Source organism: Taudactylus pleione, unplaced genomic scaffold, assembly GCF_031769625.1.
Source record: "Taudactylus pleione unplaced genomic scaffold, aTauple2 ptg000360l, whole genome shotgun sequence".
Taxonomy (NCBI): Eukaryota; Metazoa; Chordata; class Amphibia; order Anura; family Myobatrachidae; genus Taudactylus; species Taudactylus pleione.
The window spans coordinates 1769042-1781579 of NW_028284761.1; the positions used below are offsets into that span (position 1 = coordinate 1769042).

Sequence of the window (12538 nt, forward strand, 5' to 3'; positions counted from 1 at the left end):
GCATCTTTTTTTGCTGAAACTGCATCTAGGTTGCAACATTGAAAACTTATTAAGCATCAAAGTATACTGACAGAAAGAAAGAATGGCCAAACGACCACTGACAGTTTGACTTATGCTAACTGATGACACAAACCCAAAACTTGCAGGGCCATTTGCCCTTCTGAACGGCAAGTATTCTTTACCATACTCCAACTTCCTTATCAATACATTTCAAGATGCCCAGTGGGTCATCCAGTACTAAAGACCCCAGTAGGGTGAAATCAGCCTAATCCATGTATTGACAGGAAGGTCACATGAATATGTAGGGCAACAAAATAGCCCCTGGACTGCCATTCTCTCCCGCCATGCACTGCGACTTCATAAAGGGGCCAATACTGTCACTATATCTAAAACAAGCTATCCAACACAATAAAAAAAACCTTCAGCAAGCAAACCAACACCTTCATCTGTCAGGTGATCCCCATCCTGTCTAAACAAATGAACATCCTTAAAATTAATCAATGGATGATCAACAAAGGAACCACCTAAAGCTGTAACCTGTTTGACAACCAGTGCATTCACCTTCCTCCTAGACTTGTCCATGACCAACCCTGGAATATCACCCCTTCAATTCTTCCTAGGTATAATGGAAGACCAAAGCAAAGTGCACCACGGCCACCAATCCATTACAGTATCAAAATCACGTACCATGCCAAAAGGGAGCTTAAGGGAAATCATTCCCCCTTAAGTGTACCACCACATCCTTCTATGTCCCATCCACCACATCAGAGATAACGAGCACAAATGCAGAGGAATCAAAGGCTAAAGGTGACCTAGAGGCCCAATACACAAACAAATACCCTATAAACCAACTTGGGCAATGATCTAAATGGCCTCCTTCCACAATAAGAATAAATAACAGAAAGTGAATTTAAATTAAACAGATATCAACAGCCATAGGTAAGAGTTGGCAGAGGGAAAAGAGGGGGTAACTTTACCCATGGTATAAACTTGAAAAATTCCCCGGAATAGAAAACCATTCAGTCTCCAAGGTTCAAGGAAAAGATAAAAGAAAACCCATCTGGGTCCCCACCGGTAACGGTGACAAGTAGCATATACTCCCACATCACCTCTGTGAAACACTACAGCATGTATCTTTATACGCATCTATTTTCCAACACCTCAGAGCCTTGATCTCAGTCACTGAAAAACCCAACAACACTGCAGTAGTAGCAGCACCAATCATAAATGAATGAGTTACAAAGTACACTGTCAATGGAGAACTACATGTGGTCACAATAAGAGATTTTCCCAGGCCAGAATGACTAGGCAAAGATAAGCATTTGAGCAAGGTACCAACAACACCCACTGACTTCGACCTAACTGGTCAGCTTTTGAGCTGCAAATCAAGCAGAGTTTAGTTTTGTAAAGTTATACGTGTGTATCTGAAAAAGGGAGGTTAGCATGCCTAGATGCCGAGACCAACTCACAAATGCATAAGGCCTTGTATAAGACCATCACAAAGGTAAGCCTAAAGAAAGTCTCAAAAGGTTAGGAACAATCCAAAGGCACCACTAACAATAAACAGCGTAATAGCATTAAAGAAACCGGATTCCCTCTATCAGCAGATTCGGGGGGCCCAGCATTTAAGTGTTTTCTGTACCACAAAATTTCTGGTATAATAGCAATGATAGCAAAAGTGCAAGAAAAAATAAATACCTGCAAGCCAACCGCCATTACAGAGCTTCCATATAGGATAAAAACAACTCATGTAATGTCTTGCCTTTAGCCTGCTTATGCAAAATAAAGGCCTCTCACTGGTTCCACGCCAAGCAATATGTCCTGAGCGCCCCCCAGAGCAAGAAAACGGCATGCTAACTTATCCATTCTGGCCAGATAACCTGCCAACAATGAGAGGGGCAAATGTCACTGACCAGGGCTTCAGGAGGCACCAACTGCTGAAACCTACTTCACTGGAAATGTGAAAGGGCACTCCAATAGCGTTGTCCACCCCCTGGCACATGGCGTTCAATAAAACAGATGTTAAGCTCAAGGTAACACAAAGCCACCTGAGCTAATAAATCACAAAACGGGAAGGGTATGAATTAGGGATGAGCGGGTTTGGATTGCCGAAATCCGAACCCCCCCTAGCCCTCCGATCCCAGCCGGGAACCGAGTCAGGATCGGGTTTTCCCACCTGGCTCGGATCTGAAATTGAGGCAAAACATCATCATCCTGTTGTCGGATTCTCGCAGGTTTTGGATTCTAGAAAGGTCCCGTGATCGCAGCCATTTTTAATTCCGGCTGTGGAGTGTGCAGAGTTAGGAGGGAGCTGGGAGCTCAGTTTGCTAAACTATTATAAAAATAAAAAATAATAAAGTACTGCTGGCTGGCTACTGTGAAGAGGGAGGGAGGGAGCTGTTGCTGACGCTAACCATAAGGGCTGGCTGGCTGGCTACTGTTGTCCATATACAATACATAGGGGCTGGCTGGCTGTAGTGCTGTGTTGTCCAGGCAGTGTTCTGTCCTTCAGGGGTGCTCTCTTCACCCACCCCCAGTGTGAAAAGCTTGCCTGGCTGGCTGGCTGGCTGGCTACTGTTGTCCTTGTCCATATATTGACTGGCTGTTGTCCTGTCCATATGGGCTGGCTGGCTGTAGTGCTGTGTTGTCCAGAGGCTGCCCTGTCTGCCGTAGGGGTACGCTCTTACAAATAATTTTTACAGGGGCTGCCCTGTCTGCTGTAGGGGAACACTCTTACATAAAATTTTTACAGGAGTTGTACATTGCCCTTCAACAAAGTATATTTTACAGGGGTTGTACACTGCCCTTCATCAAACTAATTTTTACAGGGGCTGTCCTGTGGGTTGTATGCTGCCCTTCATCAAACTAATTTTTACAGAGGCTGTCCTGTGGGTTGTATGCTGCCCTTCATCAAAAGCATTTTTACAGGAGCTGTCCTGGACAAAAGTCTATGAAAGATGATGTTTGTCCATGAAAGATGACATTTTGCCTCTTTCTGAGACCCGATTTCTGGCTGGAAAAATCTGAATTCGGCGGGAAAATCCAAACTAATCCGAGCCTGCACATCCCTAGTCTCTGCTACTGTGGTAATTCTCCTTTTGTTAAGGATGAGAGCTATGGCTTCTACTGGATCAGTGGCTGGAAGAGGTATCATATCTGTGTGGGGGAGAATAATCGGATCCGTGACTGTACCAACTTTGGTGAGGCAGATAATGTGATGGCGAGTAAGTGGGTTGGGCCATCATTGCTGTGCTGGATCCATGAGGGGTTTCCGACCTATAGAAGTTATTCATCATTGCTTGTCTTTGAAGATTGTCTGGAGAATAGTAAGGTCTCTGATAGTTTGGAACAGGAAGTAAAAGTTCAGAGTATTTTGTGAACTCCCCATTGCCATCATGCCTGCGGTCATGTGTTGATGGACTGTTTCCAGTAAAACTGCCATTTCCTTGTGGTGAGTAGGCAGCGCTATTTGCTTCTGTGGAGCCATGGCTGCTTCCTGATCTGAATTGAATTTTCAGTGGCCTCCCAAAGAGTTTGATTCAATTTAACAAACTCATTCCACAGGGAACAGACTTTTAACGTTAATTGGAGGACCAACCTGCATAAACAGCTTGAACAGGATCTCCTCGGTGGCCTCGGCGGCACCCATCTCTCTCCTGAGTCCCGTCCTGTGTGCCCAGCAGCAGCAGTCGATGGGTGACGCAATAAGTCACCACGCATCTCCTTTTGGGGCCTAGTTCTTCAAACTGCCATCCTGCCTGCCACTGCAGTGCCACTCCTAGATGGGCCACGTGTTTGTGCCGCCACTTGTGTCACTTAGCATAGTCATCCAGCTACCTCGGTGCAACATTTTGGTCTAAAAACAATATTGTGAGGTGTGAGGTGTTCAGAATAGACTGGAAATGAGTGGAAATGAATATTATTGAGGTTAATAATAGCTAAGGAACAAAAAAAAACCACATTTTGTGATTTTAGCTGTTTTTATGCTTTTTTCAAAAAAAAATACAGATCCAAAAACACAAAACACAAAACCTGGAAGGGTGGTTTTGGCAAAACCAATCTAGATCCAAAACACGAAGAGAGATCCAGATCCAAAACCAAAACACAAAATATGAAAAGTGGCCGGTGCACACCCCTAGTGTGAATATTGTTGACTATTAATGGCATGAACAACTCCGAGGTTATCACACCAAAAAACCAAGTGCCAAGCCCGCAAGAGGTCACCTCATAATTCCAGGACTACCGGAATAGGGAACAGTTCAAGCAGAAGAAAGTTTGTGATAAGCTTCCCGGCAAACCAATTGGCCGGTCAGGGAGAAGCTTACCAAGAACCCTCTAGATAAGCACAGAATCTGGTGGAACCTGCCACATCTGCAAATAGCTGGAGCTGCATGTTAGTAAAGGGATGGGACAGCCAGAAATGAACACCATTAAATTTGGACATAAAAAACTCTCAAACCCAAAGGTCTCGTTGAATCTCTGCGGACAACCAAATAAAATGGTGTGTCTAGGCACATCTGCGGTTGAGCGTTCAAGCTTGCGACAGCAAATCCTGCCCATCGGTATCACTTTAAAAGCAGAATTAAAAAGGCCCAGAAGTGATTGATATTGTTACCTTACCACCCGACAAGGCCAACACTATTGGACTGCATAGATTTAAATGCCAAGTTAGGACAAACAAGTGCAAGGGCCTTCACACTTGTCATGTGCCACAGATACTCCAAATTCGGAAAACAAGATTCTCAAAAAAAGCATCTAAACACAACGTGCAGAAGCAGCTGGCCCCATGCAAAGGAAATTGTCAAGGTAGTGGGCTACTCTGAACTCCTCTGTGCCCGCAGAAATGCACCAGTGAAAGAAAAAACTAAACATTTCAAAAAATGAGAAGGAGATAGAACAACCCATGGGCAGACATTTGTTGATGAAAAATCTAACCTGAAGCCTAAAACCCATGAGCCATAAAGAGCCCAAATACAAAGGCAAGAGGAGAAAAATGGATTCCATATTGACCTTCCCTAACAAAGTGTTTAGGCCCGCAGCCTTCCAGGGCCTCAAAGGTCTGATACAGTAACAGACCCTGGAAAGTGAAGCCAGGAAAACATCATTAACTGAGCGACCATGTGAGAGTGAAAGGTGCTGGATGAGCTGAAACTTCCCAGGCACTTGTTTGGGCACTATGCCAATAAGGGAAATTACCAGTTGTGTTAAAGGAGGCTCAGCAAAGGGCCCAATTATGCATTCCAAATGAACCTCCTTCATTATATTGTCACAAACCACTTGGGGCATCTCTATCGCCGAACACAAGTTTCTGGGGAACCCATGGCAAGCTCACCCTCAATCGGGAGCCAAAACCACTTGATGAAACATATCACAAGAAATATGCCATCAAAGGCAGCAGATATCGAGGTAATAATGACAGCACAGTGGCCACATGGACCGGGGACAGAGCCTTTCTTAGCAGACCTCTCATCCATGGGCTTGGCATGGGTTAGGGTTCCACAAACTTAAAGCACTCTTTGACCAGGTGCTGAGCTCCACAGTGCACCAAAACCGACACCTGGACCAGAATGTACAGTTGCCATTGTTAAAGTTAATATAATGGCCTTTATTCTGCAAGGCTGCAAGGAAGGAGTAAAATTGCTGAGGCCTAGACGCTTCTGTGGGCGCAGGGGCAGGCTGAGTGATGTCCAACAGACCTCCACATCACTGCAGGGAAGCGCCATGGTGATAACGTCATTCTGCTTATGACGGAAGTCCTCATCATAAATCCGACAAAACACATCCCTGAAGGAATGGAAGAGACCATGAATGAGATATAAATAATAGAGATGTGTGCCGACCCTCAAGTCTTGGTTTTGGATCTGGATCTCCCCTGGTTTTGGATCTGATTCTGGTTTTGGATTTTTTCCTTGGTGTTTTGTTTTCGCGTTTTGGTTTTGGATCTGGATTTTTTTCTTAAAAATGAAAAAAAACAGCTAAAATCACATAAAATGTGCCTTTTTTTGTTCCTACAGTATTAATAACCACAATAATATTTGTTTCCGCTCATTTCCAGTCAATTTTGGTTACCTCACAGCTCACAATATTGATTTTTTTCATCTAGTTAAAGGGCCAAAAGGTCGCATCCAGCTTGCTGGCTCAAAACTGATTGATATAGTTGAGGACTGTGCAAACATGATGGTTGGGAAACTCTTGAGGATTGAAGGCATGGGCCTTCATAGAGGACAAAGAAGTTGACAGTCTTGCATCATCATGATGGCTGCTGGAGGCAGCTACAATATGTGGTTCTTGGCTTTGCTCTCATGTCATGCGACAGCCCTCCATATTTTCTGCGGTTTTCACGAAGTGTCACAAGCACCAATAGTGTAGCCAAGGTGCGGTTACAAAATACAGAAAAAAAATATACAAAAGACACTATTTTTGTTTTCGGCTCCAGAGCACAGATTGGTGATGACTGGAGTCAGGCAGCACTAGGTTGCATTGCTGTATCTTGTGTGGCTAAGCCTAACATGCACACACACAAAGAAAATAAATAGACAAAATACACTATTTTTGTTTTCGGCTCCAGAACTTAGGCCCAGAGCACAAATTGGTGATGACTGGAGTCAGGCAGCACTAGGTTGCGTTGCTGTATCTTGTGTGCTAAGCCTAACATGCACACACACAAAGAAAATAAATAGACAAAATACACTATTTTGGGGGGGGTGGGTTCAGGTCCAGAACTTGAGCCCAGATCACAGATTGATCACGACTGGAGTCGGGCAGCACTAGGTTGCGTTGCCGACTAGCTAGATCTTGTGCGGCTAAGCCTAACATGCACAGACACACAGTCAATTATTAGAAAAAAAAACAATTGATTTGGATTTTTTTTCGGCTCCAGAACTTGGGTCCAGAGCACAGATTGATCACGACAAGTCAGGCAGCACTTGGTTGCAACTTGCGTTGCTGGCTGGATCTTGCGCGGTACTGCGGTTAAGCCTAACACACGCACACACACACAGAAAAATATAAAAGAAACTTTTATTTTTTTTTTTTACTATATATTTTTTTTTTTTTAGTCCAGAACTTGGGCCCAGATGGAAACAGCACCAGCCCAGATGTATCTGCAGTTCTGCACCAGCCCAGATGGACACAGCAGACAGCAAAGCACCAGCCCAGGATGGATCAGCAGCACCAGCCCAGGACACAGCAGACAGCACCAGCACCTCTCCCTGCCCTACACTACTCACCCTCCCTGTTCAGTCTCCACAGCCAGAGTGAAATGGCATCCATCACGTGACCCCTTATGTACTACATTGATCATAGAGACGAAAGCTCGCGAACGGCAAGATTTCATCTCTATGGTTTTATCTCGATTTGAGAGATCCGAGTAAGGCGGGAACATCCAAGCCTGCTTGGATCCGACTTTGGGTGGGCTCGGATCTGTGAAATTCGAACCCACTCATCACTAATAAATAACACATGACATCGCCACCACAACCTTGTCTCAAAGTAACAGGTTGCAAAAACATATAAACCATTTAACCAATTCACCTAGGAAAGGTGACATCCTTGCCCACGTCACCTGTCATCTTGGCCGCCACCAGGAACTTCTGCATCTTGTAATGAAGAGCAAATATGTCCATGAATTTGCCTTTCATATTGCATATGTGGATGCAAATTCAGCAGCACTGCAGTATTAGCATAGCCCAGGACCTTACCCGGGCAAAGCAAATCACTGTCGCTGCTACGGTATACAAACGGGCAGCCGGCTTCCCAACTGTCATATCCCGGTGAGGGTGAAATGCCGGGCGTCTAGATGTAGACACCTGACATTTCCCCGATACCGGGAGACCGGCGTTCGGCATCCCGATCGAATCGTTGCCGGGCGCGGCGAGCGGACAGCTGCGGGGGGGAGGTTTAGGTTTAGGGCACCCAGGGGGACTTAGGGTTAGCCAACCCCCCGGGAGGGTTAGGGTTAGGCTAGGGGGAGGGAGGGTTAGGCACCCCCGGGGGGGACTTAGGGTTAGGCACCTCCCTGGGGGACTAAGGTTTAGGCAGCGGGGAAGGGGGGGTTAGGGTTAGGCACTTAGAGGGGGGATTAGGGTTAGGCACTTGGGGGGGAGGTTAGGGTTAGGCACCCCTAAGGAGGGTTAGGGTTTAGGTTAGGTTAGTGAGTACTTACCTAACGATCGGGATTTTGGGCATCTGCTGCCGGGAACTCTGCTTTGGTCGGCCAGGCGCTGCCGGGAATCGAACCGCCGGCCATGCGGCTGGCAGCATTTCATACCCATTCCCACTGCTACTACCCATAAAAGAGGCAGCGGCAATGATGCAAGCGCTTGCATGAGCACCCTCTCCATGCTCACTTTTGCTTGCATCACTGCTCGCTCATATGAACTGATGCTCGAGGAGGAAGGGGAGGTAAGTTCCTCCTCAAGCATCCTATCGCTCTCATCTGACAACGATTCAGTGGGTTGCCTTAGAAGGAGCTGGAAATTCACCGTTCACCCCTGATCCACCACCTTAATCCCTGGACTCTGAAAAGATGCAAGAGACATCCTAGGAATCAAAGCAGGAGGACACTGAGATAGAGCTGAAAAAGGCACAGTAGAGGAGGCGGCAGGAGCTGCACGCTGTCCATATTTTTGTTATGCATGGCAATTTGGATATTTAGTTTTCAAAAATTTATTTTTTTCAATTATTTTATCAAATTATTCTATTAAAGTAGCATTTCTTTATGTTTTAACCTGATTATTTTTATTGATTATACAACTAGAAGCATTGCAATATACCGTACACCTGCAGAATGGCATGGAGTAACTGCTAAAGGAGGTGGTGGCTACAAAAAAGTTTTTGAATAAAATATGCACAATAAAAATGTTTTTGCCCCTGCTCTGTTATATACATTTAGCCATAAATTCAGACAACTTTGGTTAGTTTGATGGTACCAAATGTCTAACAGTTAAAAGGCTCCCATTGTGCTGATTTTATGGAGGATGAAAATCATCTAGTGTTTCAGTCTCATTAACCCCTGATTGTAAAGAGTTTTGTCTGTTGCACTTCTAGAGCAAAAAAAATGAACACAGAGAAAAAGTTGCAAAAAGCAAACATTTAATATTTCTCAAGGAACCCTGCTCTACTTTATAAATATGTTATCTTACTGTGAGTTAAAACTGAACCCAATCCAGGAATTAAAATGCAGGAATTAAATTGCTTTTCGAGTGTTTGTCAACGATGTCAAAACAAAATTGCGCTACTAACTGGGGTTTATAATAAGTGTGCTCGAGTGCAATTGTGTAAGGCTGTGGAAAAGAAAGAAGCCACAGTACATTCTCTCAGTGCAGCTATTTCTGTTTCCCTTTTTTATTTATCAAAACAGCAACTTCATAATTATCACTGTTATGAAATGTTCCTTCTTACGTTCTGAATAAACACAGGAACATCATGGTTTACATCTTTTTATTTAAGTCAAACAATAGTGTTCAGCTGCTACATGTACAGTATCTTGTGGCGGTGCTAACATGCCAGCTTAAACTACACAAAAGTATATTTAGAAGCGCGCTGTAAGTATGTAGCGCAAATAAAGGCGTTTTAAAAGTATTCCGCAGGTGCCTTACATAAAACGCTCCACTTCTCAAAAAATGTAATTGGGGCAAGAACTTGAATGAGTCTTATTCAAAACTCAAAACAATTGCGTGATGGCAAAACAATGGATTCTGGGAAGAGGTAAGTGAGGGCGATTAGTTACCTCTTAACAAGTATGATTTTCCGTAAAACATTTATTGTTGCTATTGCAGAAAGAAATTAAGGAAATCAAACTGTATATAGACCTTGGTCAAGAGCTGCTCAGATATATTCCAGGGTTTTTGGAGGCTAAAGTACAGTAGAGGACTTAATAGCAAATTATCCAACCATCCCACTATCCTGCCAAATGCAGAGGCTGAAGACACTCTTTTAGGTTTGTCATAGAATGCAGTAATATTGTTGGACACTGAAGGGTAGTTTTACTAAAGTGTTAGGAATTGTATCTGATTATCTCACCTCCGACCACAAGAGATCACTATTTGTTTCTAATTTGCCCTTAGAAATGTGAAAAAAACAGAAAAACTCCTGGTGTGGATATAAGGCCTGATTCAGAGCCGGACGCTCTGACAGAGCACTCTCTCTGAATTAGGGCCAGCCTTCTGTTATTTAGAGCAGCCTCCTGGCTGCTCGCATAGCTGTGGGTGACCACCCACAGCTATAGCGAGCGGCCAGGAAGATGGTCGCGATGGTCAAGACGGGCTTGCGATGAGAGCCTTGTGGTAGGGTCTCGTTGCCGCAAGCCCTAGAGTGCTTTCGGCTCTGACAGAGCTATATAACTAAATCCGCTTAAGATGTGGCGACGAATGGAAAACTGCATTCTATACCATATATGGACAAAATTTGGTAATGCCTTTTGGGCTGTGTAATGCTCCTGCAACATTCCAACATTTTATAAATGATGTTTTTAGGGATCTACTTGATCAGTTCATTGTCGTATATCTTGATGACATACTAATCTTCTCAAATTCCCAGGAAGAACATGTGCTTGAGCATCTTCATAAGCATCAGTTATAAATTAAGCTGGAAAAGTGTGAATTCCATCAAACTCTGGTTCAGTTTTTGGGTTACATCATTTCACCTGAAGGCTTAAAGATGGATCTTGGCAAGATTCAGTCTATTGTATATTAGCCAACCCCAAGAAATATTAAAGAGGTTCAAAGGTTTATAGGTTTTGACAACTTCTTTCATTACAGATTTTTCCAAGAGCGTGGCACCAATTACTCTCTTAGCCAAGAAGGGATTATATTTCTATTGGTCTTCCAAAGCTAAAAGTGCCTTTTCTTTGCTAAACACAAAATTTATGACAGATCCCATATTAATATATCCCAATCCAGAGCTCACTTTTATTCTTGAGACAGATGCTTAAGATTCTGCAGTCAGGGCAATTTTGTTACAAAGAGTAGGAGAGAAGATGTTGTTGCATCCATGTGCCTTTTTCTCCCTTAAAATGACTTCCTCTGAACAAAATTATCATGTGGGATATAGAGAACTATTGGCCATTGTATCTGCATTCACTGAATGGGGGCATTTGCTAGAGGGGGACTCACATCAAGTAATTGTACTTACAGATCACCGAAATTTAGAGGTTGTTTGGACTGCAAAGAGACTTTCAACCTGGCAAGCCAGATGGAGCTTATTCCTGATCATTTTTATTTTGTTATTCCTTACAAACCTGGATCCCGCAACGGAAAAGCTGATGCTCTAGCCAAAGCATATATTTATGACTCGCCTCAGGTGGAGTCAGTAGAAACAATCCTTCCTAAGTCAAACTTTTTAGGAGCTATTGGCACTAATGAGCTGATATCTGATAAGGTGTTATATTTGCCAGATGATTGGGTTGATATTCTCCCAAAGGCAGAATTTCCATATAATAACTCTCAACATTCCTCCACCAAACAGAGTCCTCTTTTTCCAATCTGGGGTATCACCCAAATCTCCTTCCTAACTTTCCACAGGATTGCGCTATTCCTGCTGTTGCTGATAGACTACAATCTCTATATCTCTATAAAGTAATCTTGAGATGTTAAAAGAAACATTGCATTATGCCCAGGACAGTTATTAGAGAATTGCTGATAGGCACCGTAAAGCTGCTCCAGTGATTGGCGATAAAATCTGGCTTTCTACACAAAATCTGAAATTAAGTGTGCCTACTCCAAAACTAAGGCCAAAAGTCATAGGCCCAGTTAAGATCTTAGCTCAGGTTAATCCAGTTTTCTTTAGGCTTGAACTCCCTGATTCCATGAAAATTCATCCAGTTTTTCAAAGCTCCCTGTTGAAACCAGTCATGTCAAATCCATTTCCTGGATGCGTCTTAAATCCCCCAGATCCTGTCTGAGTTAATGAACATGAGGAATTTTTGTTTGAGGGAATTCTGCATTCACGCAATTATCGATAAAAAGCTTCAATATTTGTTAAAATGGCAAGGGTATGGCCCAGAAGACAATTCATGGGAACCAAAGGAGAATGTTCATGCCCCTCAATTACTGTGTGAATTCCATCAGAGATATCCAGAAAAGCCCAGCAAATCACCGTCCAGATGACGTTGTTGAAGGGGAGAATACTGTTAGGAATTGTATCTGATTATCTCACCTCCGACCACAAAAGGTCACTATTTATTCCTGGTATGCCCTTAGTTTTGTCCTTTACCAAGATGGCCAGTGTTATCTTAGTGGACTCCATCTTGGATCCTGTTTCCTGTTTGGGCCTATAGATACGCATTTCCTGAGTTAAACCATGCTTGAGTATTCTGCTTGCTCAGCTCCCATTTCTTGTTCCTGCATACTTGATTTACCTGTGATTAGCTCCTGGTGTAACCAACATTGGCATACATCTGACTACCTGCTTAGATACAGCCCGGACCTACATCTGCTAGTTCAGAATACCTGGCTGCTTATACACCTTCTGTTGGCTACAGGACTTCAGGTACATTGCCAGGGACGTGAAAGCTTCTAAAACAGACAAGTGGAGGTGT

The 12538-nt window shown here is 43.7% G+C and overlaps 1 pseudogene; it reads left to right on the forward strand.

Annotated features, from left to right (window-relative positions):
• Positions 1–8325: 8325 nt before the first annotated feature.
• LOC148508546 (uncharacterized) lies at positions 8326–12107 on the forward strand (annotated as a pseudogene).
• The last annotated feature ends 431 nt before the right edge of the window (positions 12108–12538 follow it).